This window comes from Lissotriton vulgaris, chromosome 5, assembly GCF_964263255.1.
Source record: "Lissotriton vulgaris chromosome 5, aLisVul1.2, whole genome shotgun sequence".
NCBI lineage: Eukaryota > Metazoa > Chordata > Amphibia > Caudata > Salamandridae > Lissotriton > Lissotriton vulgaris.
The window spans coordinates 1,587,231,533-1,587,248,050 of NC_141693.1; the positions used below are offsets into that span (position 1 = coordinate 1,587,231,533).

General features: G+C 40.5%; 1 protein-coding gene across 2 annotated transcripts in view; it reads right to left on the reverse strand.

Moving 5' to 3' along the window:
- Positions 1-16,518, reverse strand: part of LOC147716745 (dehydrogenase/reductase SDR family member 4-like) — a 249,864-nt gene that overhangs the window by 91,883 nt on the left and 141,463 nt on the right. The gene's annotated exons all lie outside the window — the stretch shown is intronic.

Sequence of the window (16,518 nt, forward strand, 5' to 3'; positions counted from 1 at the left end):
AATGGGAGGAAATCAGCAAAAATCCTTGCAGTAATGTTGATCAGAACCACAATATCAACACAATCTTTGCTCCCTTCCTTTCTCTTTTCTTTCCTTGATTAAGGGTGAAGGTATTGTGCTTAACCGTGTGGGCTCAGAAGAGTGAAAGGCTGGCTCCTAGTAGCACAGAACGTCTCTCGAACATTCGTGTTCTACATTCAGATATTTTCTTTTCGAATCGTCAACAGGTTAACTTTTTATCATTCCTTATAATTAAGTTGTTTACATCCCCTATGCTTTTTGGGAAGGTCTGGATTCTGAGATAGGATATATTTTAATTCATTCACACCCCTATAGATATAGATCAAATAGTAATTATTTTTTCTTAAGACCCATTGGTTTCAAATTAAATTTTCCTGAACTGTGTCACTGTTGGACTTGGCCCTCCCTGCTGGGTCACCCCTATACATATTGCCTTTTCCCCTTCTATTTTCCTGAATTTGTTTTGTTGACCTCTGGACTTTAGCCCCTAAAGCGTGGTAAATTTGGCTCACACCTGATTGTCATATTTAATGTACATGTTTAATTTGCTTATAAAGTGGTATACCATATTAGCTCTTTGTTTAAGGATAGTTACCTCTCACAGAAGGGTAGGTAGGTCCTGGTCTTTTAGGCACTGTTTTCCAAACTTAAATATAAAAGTAAATCATAACTGCGGTTCTACTGGTTAGGGTTTTCATGTCAAATAATGTAGTAAAGTTTGCTCTATTTGTCTATATTGCTGTGGAATTTTTCTTGAGTTGTGTTTTCAATTTATTACTGTTTCTGCGCTGCATAAATAATTTACACATTGCCTCTAAGTTAAATCTGACTGCTTTTGCGCCAATCCAGAGGGTAAAGCACAGGCCAATGAAATTACTTTTTGTTTTTCACCCTGACAAGGATTGTAGCTTTTGCTTGAGTAGGGTTTCACTCCCTCAAACAAAAACACAATTTCTCACAGTCACACATAATAACAAATCTGTTTTACCTTGCCTGAGATCTATTAATTCGTGATAAGCCCCTTGGTACAATGTCCTTCCATTACGTAGTCTCCTTAATTCTTTCCTAAATGCTTAAATGTTATATAATCACTGTCATTGACAAAGCTGTTGCACCCCCCGATAAATTGGATAATATGAACTCATCTCTCCTCTGGAGTTGGGAATGAACAGGTTTTTCACAAATAATTTAATCTGCATTGATTAAAAAAAACTCCTAGCTTTTGTGAGTCATTGCTAAACTTCTCTGCTAGAGCTACTGGTGTGGGCATTGTGACTACCATGGAACATCTCTGACCAAATGTACACCCATAGCAGTTTTGTTTTCTAAATTCTGACCAGCTTCTCCCTAGTACTTATTTGGTTAATCTGATGTGAATCAGTGAATAATTTAGTGTACAGTTAGTTAAAACTCACAATATTAAAAACGTCCAATATTAAAAAACATTTAAGCCTTATTTTACATTTATGGTGTAAGAATGAGAAAAGAAGGTGTTTTACACTCGTAAAAGTCTCCATTGCATTTTAGTATAGACCATTTCTAAGTTTGTAAGGTCAATGTGCCTCAGTTTGCCAGGCGTAGTTGTAACTTGGCAAGTGACTAATCAGGATGTCCTTTGTTGGATTAAGGTGCATGTTGCTTACTGTACTTTGGATGAACCATGTGGCTATCTCATGAGTCTTCTGGTCACTATATCAAAATACTTTGTTAGTCTGCAATTTAACTGAATCTCTTCAGGATTAAAGCACAACATCACAGCCTGCCTGCAACTTGTTATGCCCTTTGGCTTCCATAAAACTCGAAATAAGGAGCGCCTTATGTTCATCAGGTTTGGGCAGATGCAGATTATATGTATTAGGTCCTCTTTCCCTGCTCTGCAAAGTTGGCAAAGGTGTTCTTCTGCTCCCCTTTTCCAAGGTGCCAGGTGGGGTAGTACTGGTAGGATGCCGAGGCGCAAGTTTAAAGATTTGTTTTTTGTCATCTGTGTGAGGCCCATTTTCAGTTATTCCTGCGGCTTAAGAGCTTTATAAGGTGTACAACTGTTACCACAGATTTTTTACAACGGATTCCATGACCACGGATTTTTTACAACGCAGGTCATGTTACAACGGATCCTTTTACAACGCTATTCACAACAACGCAGGTACTATTACAACGCAATACCATTACATCGTAAGTATAATTATAGGTAAGTTTATCTTTTTTGGGGTTTTTGGGTACAGGGATATTTTTATGTTTAAGGGCTGGGTTTGGGTTTTGGAGTACAGGGGTATTTTTAGGTTTAAGGGCTGGGTTTGGGTTTTGGGGTACAGGGGTATTTTTAGGTTTTAGGGCTGGGTTTTTGTTTTTGGGGTACAGGGGTATTTTTAGGTTTTAGGGCTGGGTTTGGGTTTTGGGGTACAGGGGTATTTTTAGGTTTTAGGGCTGGGTTTGGGTTTTGGGGTACAAGGGTATTTTTAGGTTTTAGGGCTGGGTTTGGGTTTTGGGGTACAGGGGTATTTTTAGGTTTTAGGGCTGGGTTTGGGTTTTAGGGTACAGGGGTATTTTTAGGTTTTAGGGCTGGGTTTGGGTTTTGGGGTACAGGGGTATTTTTAGGTTTTAGGTTTGGGTTTTGGGGTACAGGGGTATTTTTAGGTTTTAGGGCTGGGTTTGGGTTTTGGGGTACAGGGGTATTTTTAGGTATTAGGGCTGGGTTTGGGTTTTGGGGTACAAGGTTTTTTTAGGTTTTAGGGCGGGGTTTGGGTTTTGGGGTACAGGGGTATTTTTAGGTTTTAGGGCTGGGTTTGGGTTTTGGGGTACAGGGGTATTTTTAGGTTTTAGGGCTGGGTTTGGGTTTTGGGGTACAGGGTTATTTTTAAAATATATTTACAATTTAAAAAATTAAAATTAATTGTATTAATATATGTTTTATTTTTTTAATATTAAATAATTTAATTTAATAATACATTAATAATTATTTACTTTAAATATTAATTTTATTTACTTACCTGTAATTATACTTACGATGTAATGGTATTGCGTTGTAATAGTACCTGCGTTGTTGTGAATTGCGTTGTAATGGGATCCGTTGTAACATGACCTGCGTTGTAATGGATCCGTGGTCATGGTATGCGTTGTAAAAGGACGCGTTGTAACATCATATATCCAACTTTCAGCACTGTCCATCCATGAGCCCTCTTGGCCAGAATTTCTTTGTCATCTATGGATGATATAATTTTGGTTACTTTTGTTACCACTTTTTTTAAACTTCTGATGTCTGTGGATGACTCCCAGAGATTTGTTAATCCCAGGATCTCCAGTGATTCGTTTAGATACTTCCTGGTGGGTGAGTTCTCTCGGGTAGAGAGTTCGGTCCAGAGGTGGGCGTTTGAGGATCCTTGCTCGGCGCCTCTGATTTTCCGCCAGCTTTTTATATAGGCGCCTCTTCTCTACGCCGTTTGTCTCTGGAGACCAAATTCGAGGCGGATTTGGGAGGGGGAGACGTAATTCGGCAGATGGAAGATTGCCCTGTATGCTCGACTGATAGTTTTGTCTAGAGCCGTGGCGTCTTTCCCTTGCATGGGTTCGCTGGCGTATGTGAGCATTGGCTGCAAGCGTGCTCTAATCACCTGTAGAAGGGGATCCAGTGACCGGTCAGGGAGAACTTTCTTCAAGGGCTTCATTGAGAGATAGAATGTTGTGCCCTTCTGACGGATAGCTTCTAGATGGTGTTTAAACGCACCTCTACTGTCTAAAAGTACACCTAGATATTTGTAAGTGGCTACGTGGTCTAGGCTCTGTCTGTCCAGGAACCCTGCAAGTTTCTTTGTTTTGTTATAATTCACTGACATGACTTTTGATTTGTTAAAATTAATCTTTAGTGCATTGTTTATTGAGAATTTGTTGGTGGTGCCCAGGAGATGTTGAAGTCCAATGGGGGACCGGCTTATTAGGACCAGGTCGTCTGCATATAAGAGATTTGATAGCGAGATGCCTCCCAGCCGCGGAGCATGCAATTTGGTTTTCTCCAATTCTCCAGGGAGATCTGCGAGAAAAAGATTAAACAGCATGGGGGCTAGGACGTATCCTTGTTTTAGACATTTGGTGGTATTAATTTGCCTTGAAAGGTGCGGTCCAGATCCCAGTTTAATCTTGACCCAAGTGTTGGTATGTAGTAGTATCAGCTGTTTTAGAAGTGGCCTGGGAATTCCCCATTTTTCCAGCCTCTGCCAGAGTTTTCTGCGGGCTACATGGTCAAACGCAGCGCTGTAATCTATAAAACATAGAAATAGCGAGCTCTTGGCTGTTTTTGTAGCGTCTGTCAATAGAGTTAGCGCCATAATATTGATTATTGTGCCCTGGCCTCTACAGAATCCAGTTTGGTTTGCTGCGATTATGTGCCCAGGATGTTAGTTCCTCTAAGATGAGTCCCACATAGTACTTTGCATCTGTATCGATTAGGGCAATAAGTCGATGGTTACTTGGATTTCTCCTTTCACCCCGTTTATAGATCAGACTTATTATTAAACCTCTCCAGGATGATTGATATATCGCTGTTTCCCTAATTTCCTAGAAGACTGGCACCAGGGTGTTGCTCCAAATGTCGGTGCCTTGCTTGTACATTATTGGCGGGATTCCATTGGGGCCGGGAGCACCCTCTAGTTTCCCTTTTGATATTTGTGGCTTGATCCTAATCACTGTTGCTGCGTGTTTTTTTTCCTTTCTGTTTGTGGTTGATTTGAGGCTTGTTGTTGCTACCTCCTCCAGATTTGCGAATGTGACATACTAAATACTTGCTGTTTAAGCAATATATTCTCTTTCCTGGTCTCTTATGTCTAAATTCGTATACCCAGCCTGACATTTCCAATATCACCTAGAGAAAATATGGAGGGATTCATGAACCCCGAGCAGATAAGCCACCATAGGCTCCCAAAAAGGTTGTAGTTAGCGGATTTTCATTACCTGTCTGCAGGATTGTGATGAAGCTAATCTCATTCACCTCCACATAGAGAGCTGTGACCCCTAATTGTAATATAAATCACAGCAGATCATACACAGGGGAATAGGGATGAGATAAAAAAAACACTGCTGCAAGGCTTGTCACACTTCCTTCGGAACTGCTTATGGAAGTCTACAATAAAACATTAACAGATTAGAAAAGAACCTTTGAACATTCATATCATATACAATTCCTTAACCTAATTACATCAGTTAAGAAGTCCTCAAATTCACTCCTTTATTCGCTAAATCTCACTGCACATCTCTGACTGTAAATATAAGAAAACTATGATTATTAATGTCCTCTTGAAAATCTTTGTGGTGTAGATTTTGTGAATGACTAATATGGAGCTCACGAGAGACACAAAGTGCAAAAGAACGTACAAAAAAGAGGTAGAAATAGTGTGCAAACAGAATAGGTAATATACAAGGCCTTGGAAAATGTAATGATTGTGAGAATGCTCTGAGTAGCCAAGATAGTGCAAAAAGTAGGATGACAAAATTCAAGACTGACACTCTTACTGCAAGACACAGGCTCACTCTTCTTTTATACGATCACTCTCCAATATGGCTGCCATATCCCAAATCCCACTTCCTACCGAGATTTCAATTTGTTTAGTTTTTGTTGCAGAGTTTACCGCTGGGCACACCAACTCTCCTCCAATCCTGAATATCCTTATATTCAGTTCCCCAATTGCAGGAAACATTTACCAAACAAAATTTGGACTTGTTTCATTTAACTCGACAATTAATAACATCTCTAAATCATGTAGTCATGACACTAGTCCACGTGAATATAATTGTTAGGGTTAAGTGGCTATTTTTGTTGTGCATGTAATGATATTTTTATTCTTCGTAAATTGTAATGATTTTAAGTAATCACACAATAAACTTTGAACTTGAATGAATGAACTTGACACTAATCCACTCATGAGTGCTTTGGGATACTTCACCATCAGTTACACTGAGGTTCTAATTGCGGAGATACATCTGTTGCATAGCTGCTGGACATACAGGTCGGCACATTTGTAAATAGATAACTAAAGGCGCTATTCAGCGAGTCAATTAATCACTGTCATTGACGAAGCTGTTGCACCCCCCGATAAATTGGATAATATGAACTCATCTCTCCTCTGGAGTTGGGAATGAACAGGTTTTTCACAAATAATTTAATCTGCATTGATTAAAAAAAAATCCTAGCTTTTGTGAGTCATCACTAAACTTCTCTGCTAGAGCTACTAGTGTGGGCATTGTGACTACCATGGAACATCTCTGACCAAATGTACACCCATAGCAGTTTTGTTTTCTAAATTCTGACCAGCTTCTGAAATCCCTAGTACTTATTTGGTTAATCTGATGTGAATCAGTGAATAATTTATTGTACAGTTTGTTAAAACTCACAATATTAAAAACGTCCAATATTAAAAAACATTTAAGCCTTATTTTACATTTAAGGTGTAAGAATGGGAAAAGAAGTTGTTTTACAATCTATTAAATCATAAAAGTCTTAATTGCATTTTACTATAGACCATTTCTAAGTTTGTAAGGTCAATGTACCTCAGTTTGCCAGGCGTAGTTGTAACTTGGCAAGGGACTAAGCAGGATGTCCTTTGTTGGATTAAGGTGCATGTTGCTTACTGTACTTTGGATGAACCATGTGGCTATCTCATGAATCTTCTGGTCACTATATCAAAATACTTTGTTAGTCTGCAATTTAACTGAATCTCTTCAGGATTAAAGCACAACATCACAGCCTGCCTGCAACTTGTTATGCATTTTGGCTTCCATAAAACTCGAAATAAGGAGCGCCTTATGTTCATCAGGTTTGGGCAGATGCAGATTATATGTATTAGATCCTCTTTCCCTGCTCTGCAAAGTCGGCAAAGGTGTTCTTCTGCTCCCCTTTTCCAAGGTGCCAGGTGGGGTAGTACTGGTAGGATGCCGAGGCGCAAGTTTAAAGATTTGTTTTTTGTCATCTGCGTGAGGCCCATTTTCAGGTATTCCTGCGGCTTAAGAGCTTTATAAACTTTCAGCACTGTCCATCCATGAGCCCTCTTGGCCAGAATTTCTTTGTCATCTATGGATGATTTAATTTTGGTTACTTTTGTTACCACTTTTTTTAAACTTTTGATGTCTGTGGATGACTCCCAGAGATTTGTTAATCCCAGGATCTCCAGTGATTCGTTTAGATACTTCCTGGTGGGTGAGTTCTCTCGGCTAGAGAGTTCGGTCCAGAGGTGGGCGTTTAAGGATCCTTGCTCGGCGCCTCTGATTTTCCGCCAGCTTTTTATATAGGCGCCTCTTCTCTCCGCCGTTAGTCTCTAGAGACCAAATTCGAGGCGGATTTGGGCGGGGGAGACGTAATTTGGCAGATGGAAGATTGCCCTGTATGCTCGACTGATAGTTTTGTCTAGAGCCGTGGCGTCTTTCCCTTGCATGGGTTCGCTGGCGTATGTGAGAATTGGCTGTAAGCGTGCTCTAATCACCTGTAGAAGGGGATCCAGTGACCGGTCAGGGAGAACTTTCTTCAAGGGCTTCATTGAGAGATAGAATGTTGTGCCCTTCTGACGGATAGCTTCTAGATGGTGTTTAAACGCACCTCTACTGTCTAAAAGTACACCTAGATATTTGTAAGTGGCTATGTGGTCTAGGCTCTGTCTGTCCAGTTTCTTTGTTTTGTTATAATTCACTGACATGACTTTTGATTTGTTTAAATTAATCTTTAGTGCATTGTTTATTGAGAATTTGTTGGTGGTGCCCAGGAGATGTTGAAGTCCAATGGGGGACCGGCTTATTAGGACCAGGTCGTCTGCATATAAGAGATTTGATAGCGAGATGCCTCCCAGCCGCGGAGCATGCAATTTGGTTTTCTCCAATTCTCCAGGGAGATCTGCAAGAAAAAGATTAAACAGCATGGGGGCTAGGACGTATCCTTGTTTTAGACATTTGGTGGTATTAATTTGCCTTGAAAGGTGCGGTCCAGATCCCAGTTTAATCTTGACCCAAGTGTTGGTATGTAGTAGTATCAGCTGTTTTAGAAGTGGCCTGGGAATTCCCCATTTTTCCAGCATCTGCCAGAGTTTTCTGCGGGCTACATGGTCAAACGCAGTGCTGTAATCTATAAAACATAGAAATAGCGAGCTCTTGGCTGTTTTTGTAGCGTCTGTCAGTAGAGTTAGCGCCATAATATTGGTTATTGTATCCTGGCCTCTACAGAATCCAGTTTGGTTTACTGCGATTATGTGCTTTAGGGTTGCCCAGGATGTTAGTTCCTCCAAGATGAGTCCCATAAAGTACTTTGCATCTGTATCGATTAGGGCAATAAGTCGATGGTTACTTGGATTTCTCCTTTCACCCTGTTTATAGATCAGCCTTATAATTAAACCTCTCCAGGATGATTGATATATCGCTGTTTCCCTAATTTCCTAGAAGACTGGCACCAGGGTGTTGCTCCAAAAGTCGGTGTCTTGCTTGTACATTATTGGCGGGATTCCATTGGGGCCGGGAGCACCCTCTAGTTTCCCTTTAGATATTTGTGGCTTGATCCTAATCACTGTTGCTACGTGTTTTTTTTCCTTTCTGTTTGTGGTTGTTTTGAGGCTTGTTGTTGCTACCTCCTCCGGATTTGCGAATGTGACATACTTAATACTTGCTGTTTATGCAATATATTCTCTTTCCTGGTCTCTTATGTCTAAATTCGTATACCCAGCCTGACATTTCCAATATCACCTAGAGAAAATATGGAGGGATTCATGAACCCCGAGCAGATAAGCCACCATAGGCTCCCAAAAAGGTTGTAGTTAGCGGATTTTCATTACCTGTCTGCAGGATTGTGATGAAGCTAATCTCATTCTCCTCCACATAGAGAGCTGTGACCCCGAATTGTAATATAAATCACAACAGATCATACACAGGGGAATAGGGATGAGATAAAAAAAACACTGATGCAAGGCTTGTCACACTTCCTTCGGAACTGCTTATGGAAGTTTACAATAAAACATTAACAGATTAGAAAAGAACCTTTGAACATTCATATCATATACAATCCCTCAACCGAATTACATCAGTTAAGAAGTCCTCAAATTCACTCCTTTATTCACTAAATCTCACTGCACATCTCTGACTGTAAATATAAGAAAACTATGATTATTAATGTCCTCTTGAAAATCTTTGTGGTGTAGATTTTGTGAATGACTAATATGGAGCTCACGAGAGACACAAAGTGCAAAAGAACGTACAAAAAAGAGGTAGAAATAGTGTGCAAACAGAATAGGTAATATACAAGGCCTTGGAAAATGTAATGATTGTGAGAATGCTCTGAGTAGCCAAGATAGTGCAAAAAGTAGGATGACAAAATTCAAGACTGACACTCTTACTGCAAGACACAGGCTCACTCTTCTTTTATACGATCACTCTACAATATGGCTGCCATATCCCAAATCCCACTTCCTACCGAGATTTCAATTTGTTTAGTTTTTGTTGCAGAGTTTACCGCTGAGCACACCAACTTTCCTCCAATCCTGAATATCCTTATATTCAGTTCCCCAATTGCAGGAAACATTTACCAAACAAAATGTGGACTTGTTTCATTTAACTCGACAATTAATAACATGTCTAAATCATGTAGTCATGACACTAGTCCACGTGAATATAATTGTTAGGGTTAAGTGGCTATTTTTGTTGTGCATGTAATGATATTTTTATTCTTCGTAAATTGTAATGATTTTAAGTAATCACACAATAAACTTTGAACTTGAATGAATGAACTTGACACTAGTCCACTCATGAGTGCTTTGGGATACTTCACCATCAGTTACACTGAGGTTCTAATTGCGGAGATACATCTGTTGCATAGCTGCTGGACATACAGGTCGGCACATTTGTAAATAGATAACTAAAGGCGCTATTCAGCAAGTCAATTAATCACTGTCATTGACGAAGCTGTTGCACCCCCCGATAAATTGGATAATATGAACTCATCTCTCCTCTGGAGTTGGGAATGAACAGGTTTTTCACAAATAATTTAATCTGCATTGATTAAAAAAAAATCCTAGCTTTTGTGAGTCATCACTAAACTTCTCTGCTAGAGCTACTAGTGTGGGCATTGTGACTACCATGGAACATCTCTGACCAAATGTACACCCATAGCAGTTTTGTTTTCTAAATTCTGACCAGCTTCTGAGATCCCTAGTACTTATTTGGTTAATCTGATGTGAATCAGTGAATAATTTATTGTACAGTTTGTTAAAACTCACAATATTAAAAACTTCCAATATTAAAAAACATTTAAGCCTTATATTACATTTATGGTGTAAGAATGGGAAAAGAAGTTGTTTTACAATCTATTAAATCATAAAAGTCTTAATTGCATTTTACTATAGACCATTTCTAAGTTTGTAAGGTCAATGTACCTCAGTTTGCCAGGCGTAGTTGTAACTTGGCAAGGGACTAAGCAGGATGTCCTTTGTTGGATTAAGGTGCATGTTGCTTACTGTACTTTGGATGAACCATGTGGCTATCTCATGAATCTTCTGGTCACTATATCAAAATACTTTGTTAGTCTGCAATTTAACTGAATCTTTTCAGGATTAAAGCACAACATCACAGCCTGCCTGAAACTTGTTATGCCCTTTGGCATCCATAAAACTCGAAATAAGGAGCCTCTTATGTTCATCAGGTTTGGGCAGATGCAGATTATATGTATTAGATCCTCTTTCCCTGCTCTGCAAAGTCGGCAAAGGTGTTCTTCTGCTCCCCTTTTCCAAGGTGCCAGGTGGGGTAGTACTGGTAGGATGCCGAGGCGCAAGTTTAAAGATTTGTTTTTTGTCATCTGCGTGAGGCCCATTTTCAGGTATTCCTGCGGCTTAAGAGCTTTATAAACTTTCAGCACTGTCCATCCATGAGCCCTCTTGGCCAGAATTTCTTTGTCATCTATGAATGATTTAATTTTGGTTACTTTTGTTACCACTTTTTTTAAACTTTTGATGTCTGTGGATGACTCCCAGAGATTTGTTAATCCCAGGATCTCCAGTGATTCGTTTAGATACTTCCTGGTGGGTGAGTTCTCTCGGGTAGAGAGTTCGGTCCAGAGGTGGGCGTTTAAGGATCCTTGCTCGGCGCCTCTGATTTTCCGCCAGCTTTTTATATAGGCGCCTCTTCTCTCCGCCGTTAGTCTCTAGAGACCAAATTCGAGGCGGATTTGGGCGGGGGAGACGTAATTTGGCAGATGGAAGATTGCCCTGTATGCTCGACTGATAGTTTTGTCTAGAGCCGTGGCGTCTTTCCCTTGCATGGTGTCGCAGGGTTTCCGTTCTCTCACAGAACTGTGCACAGAGACTTAGAACCTAGGTGAGTTAGGGTGGCCCACAACTCACCTTTGTTTCAGAAATCCCCTTACCAAGCTAGCTACAGTGTCGCATCGGCAGTGAATACTTCCCAATGTCTTCGACAATCCAGAACATGAACTTAGAGTACCTCAGGTATCGTGGAACACATGAACACTCTTTCGTTATATTATCATTCCAAACCGAAACTGGGAGGCAATGAAAACACGTGCAAGTTTGAAATGTTTTTTTTTCAATGCAGCATTCTCAAACGCAGTATCTTGCATAATATCAACATACATATTATAAAAATCAGAGTCAGCAGCATAGTCACTAATCCATAGTAAGCAAAAGTTGATAACATGTTATGATGCAAAATCTACAGAATTCTGTATCATCTATATTTCGTGCACCCTAATTAGCATATTATATTATATCTAAGAAGGTCTCGTCTGGGCTCTTAACAGGGCGGACCCATACCTCTAATTCTCAGTAGGAGGAGATCACATCAACCGCTACCAGCTCTCAGCATGCGAAGCATCAAGTGTGTTGATTCATTCCCTGTAATTGTATCTTAAACTCACGTAGAGCCAAATGTTGGCACAAACATTATTTGTGTTATGACTAACGTGGTGCGAGGATCAGGCCTGCAGCAACCTTGTGTTAGGTTAGCCGGAGAGTGTGCAGTTCTCAGTGTGCAGACAGTTGTACCAAGTGTTCCAGGCACGACTGATACCAGTGCAATAACATATTATTCTCAAGTAAATCACATCTTTCGTCTAGGCTAAAAGCTGTAATAACAACTAGGTGTCGTGTGCAAACCGAAGCAGAAAGAAAGTATGGCGTTTAAACATTTAATAAGCACATGCTAACTTAACACAATCTATAGAAACGTAATAACCATATGACACCCCCCCCAATGATCCGAGGACGGTCAAAAGACAAAACTATAAGCCAATACTCTATGAGAGGCAAGACATGAAAGCAGAGTTCAATGATATTGAGCCAAGCTAAATGTATGTAAATGTATGTAAATTTTAAAAATACCAAAAATATGTATGAATGCCTATAGTGGCCACACAAAATATAAAAAGTCGAACTTGAGGCCTAACTATAATTAACAGGCCTAGAACATATGAAAAAATCGAATGTTCGTATTGAAAGTGGCACCATTCAGAATTACTAAAAAGTCACGTGCCATAATGATGGAAGTATTCAGAGTCATTCCTCGTTGAATGAATATGCAAAATAGGTAGCAACAGCTTCCAACATGAAATCACTGCCATCATCCGAAAACAGTTCAGCCATCCAATTAAGCAATGGGAAAGAACATACGTGCTCCTCCAACACCGAATCCTCTAGCAACATCAGAGGACAACTCAGTGGGTTCTCGAGAACGCTCTGTGCCAGAAAGTCATGCGCCGCTGCGAATATGTCCCACTGACCCATTAGTCCATGCATCGCTGCCACAGCCATAACCCTTTCGCCAGAACAGACCAACTCGTGAGCCACTACGGGGTACATCAGCTGATCAAAGTTGACGTCAGGAGAAGTCGGTAAACAGAGACACAAATCAATGGCCCAGTCGAAATCACAGCTCAGGCAATGAAACACAGGCTGGACACAGGTGAAATAGGAAAATCTGAAGGATAATCCAAAAGCCGTGCTTAAGGTCGCAAGCGGCAGGGATCCATAATAATCAAGCATCCGGTTGCGAAACTGCATCAGTAGGGGCTGTGCGTTTCCTTGCGCAGGATGGGCATCCATGTTTTATAAAATAAAATAGCACCAGAACGCCTGCAGCCAAAGCCAGCAAAACAGGAAATCCGCCAAACAGGCTAGCGAATATAGAATGAAAGAACGCAGGGATAATACCAAATACTTTTTCAAATGTAGTCACGAGACCAATGCTAACCATTTTAAAAAAATGAGCCAGGCTCGTCGTGGAGGAGGCATTGAAGATTCGATGAACCAGCTCGCAAAAATGAAACGGCAAATCAGTACTTAAAAGTGCTTGTACTTCTGTGCGCGTGTTTGCTATGTGAAGGACATAAGTTTCGCGGGCAGAGCTCAGGGCCACCTGTTTTTGAGACAAAAGGGCTCTTATACGGCCTAAACCATTGAACTCAGCTTTCAAGGTTGGTATTCTTGGCCAAATTAAAACTTCTGAATTCCCATGCGTGGGTGGATACAACACATTCTTGCAGCAAACCACCCTTTCTGACACGGTAACCACATATGCGATACCGGCCTCTAACCCACAACAAAACTCGTTATTCAAAAGTAAATAACTACCGTTGGACAACAACGTGAACGTGGGAACTATTGCAGGAACTGGTGTCCCTTTCAAAACACAGGCCAAATTAGGTTTGTCCTGATTACAAGAACCATGCAACTGGATGTGTCTGCAAATTAGTGAGCGGTCAGGCGACTGTGTACATTCTTCACCATTCAGATTCACCTCATTTCCCTCCTTAAGGCATCTGTAAGTGTATGGTAAAGACCATGTCTCATGGAGGAAAGCGCCGCCTAATGGTTCATATCGCCCAATGGCTATATATTTCATACAATTTGTAAACTTATACAAAGCAAAAGGTAATGTTATAACACCATGAATAAGCCATGTTGCTGCAGTCACTTCAGCCACCGAAAATGGCAGGGATTCTAATTTTTCAATATGTAACATAGAGAACGTTGCATCTCTCATTGACAACATGCGCTGTTTTTCAGTCAGATTAAATGGGGCAAATAATGATGAGACGTTCATAAAAGTCCATGGCACTCGACCAGACTTAAGAGTCTGTAGTGTCCAAGCAAACTGCATCACAGAACGCAATTGATTTTGACCATGATATAACACGGACACTGTATCATGTACAATGTCAACAACAGAAGACACAATATTATTTAACGCGTAAATTCGGGAAGAAAGCGTGTTAATGCTGTTATCAACAACTGCAAGCACTTTCTCTAAATTAGCTTGATCAATAGCTCTCAGGCGTTTAGCAGCCTCAACCTGGGTAACTTTCCAAATTTCATTGTAAATCGCATACAGCCATCGTTTAGATCTACCTTTAGCCAGGCCTTTTATAAAATCGTTCAAATACACATTATCATTTAATTGAGACAGATGTAGTTTAACTGCAGCTAAAGTGGAATGTTGTAACCAATTCTGACACAGCTTCCCCACAGAATAAGTCGTGACAGTATAGTCTTCTTCAAAACGTGGATCGGGCCTGAGTTTTGTGAACCCCTCAGCCAAACCCATAAAACGGCGTTGGCAAGAATCAGCACTCTTTTGCCATACCAGCCAACCCTTGGAATCCAAACTGGAAATGTTAAAGGACGAATTGTGTAAAAGAGTCTGCAACTCCTGAATGGAGGAATCAGTGAAATTACCCCAACCTGTATATTCATCTAAATCTGGGATGGTCGGTGTATTTAATTTTTTAGCAGTAGCCAATCCAAAGCATGTTGTCTGGAAAATGGTCGAATTTAAAAACAACATGTGATTCAGGATGAGACATGCACGGTGCAAAGCCTCAGTGCCTTGTACCTGCCAATCTTTGGTACCCCAAACCGATTTAAGGTCAATTGTTCCTTTCCAGAACTCGTAACCATCTACAGCCAACCTGTCTAAAAAGGACATCGAATACAGCAATTTTGTATCGGTAAGTCTAACTTTGGAAATGGGCTTTTGTGTCATTTTAAAATAAAATGACTCGGGATTAGACTGATGAAAGTCTGTAAAATAGGTATATTTTTTCAGAAATGTATTGGAACTGCCACTGAATGGAGCAGGGCAATGTTCCCATTGTGTATAATTTACAGCAACCCTCCTGGAATTTGTCTTATGTAAAAAATGATTACCATAGTGTTGAAAACAAAACAAATCACCATAATTAATCAAATCTGTATAAAGATCCTCATCATCGAAGGCAGCATAATACTTCAAATACGAGAATAATGCTTCTACGGCCTGAATATCCCAATCATCAGAACGTATATTTTGTTTAATCACATCTCCCATGTTTACTCTAAGCACATTTGGAACATTAATAACTTCAGTAGGCCCATGTATCTGAAACCTAACCGCATCCCACACAATCCCGTCAAGGACAGGCCAAGCAGTAATGTTAACTGTATTTAAGTTTCGTTTCAGTCTGTGCGCAGAATGTGAAGAGGAAAGAGGGGCCAATGTTCCAGTAAGGTACCGAATTCCTGTTCTTTCTTTAACGTAGTGACCATCAATCAGGCGGAAAAAATAAAACACAAAACCAATTGACATAAAAAGATAGAATGAAAATAGGATCAACCAAATGTATGTCCAAGGCGGAATTAAAAAATGTTTTTTAAACAACGTGGCATATCTTGCAATGTTTGTGGGTTTCTTTGAAGTTTCCGAAACAGAGTCAAAAGAGAATCTGGACTGGCCTGCCAAACGGGTCTGTAAATCTGGCATCGATAAATCAGCAGGATAAGTGTAGGTTAGCTCATCAATGTTAGTATCAGGAATAGTATTTAATAAAGGACTGGATATGGCAGGCATCTCGAGGGACACCTCCTGTTCTGCACCAGATGTAATAGCCAGTACAGAGTGCCTCACCATGGAAGGACAGGATACAGCCGGTGTCATGCTATTAAGAATCGGCCACCCTGTGTGTCTTGACATTGTCAATAGAAATAAATCTGTTTTCCTTACGACCTGGAAGTGGTGGTAAAATGACTGTTCTTGTGCCCTTCACTCCAAGAACTCGAACCGGTGCTCGATATGAGGGACCAAACTCTTTCTTGTTATCGATCTTCTCTCGAACCAGTTCTCCAACTTGGGGTAGCCAGCCAACTACCAGGATCTACAGCGCATCATCCGATGTGGAGGGCAAATGTTCCTTTGCAAGACTGTCTCTGGTCTTTTGTAGATTCTGTAAAACATTGCAATGTTCATCTACGTCAAAGGCCCTGGCCTGGGCCTTGTAGTCCAGCCCATCAAGGTCAGGTACATACATCTTTATTCCAAAGAGCATTTCGTATGGGGTCCGCCCACCCAGAGACCTTCTAGGGAGATTATTAAGCGCACGCTGCACGCCTATGATGTGGGCTAACCAGTTTCTGCCAGTGCCTATAACTCGAGCTGTCAAAGATTGCTTTAAGTCGCGGTTCATTCGTTCAACTACACTATTACCCTCAGGTCTGTAGG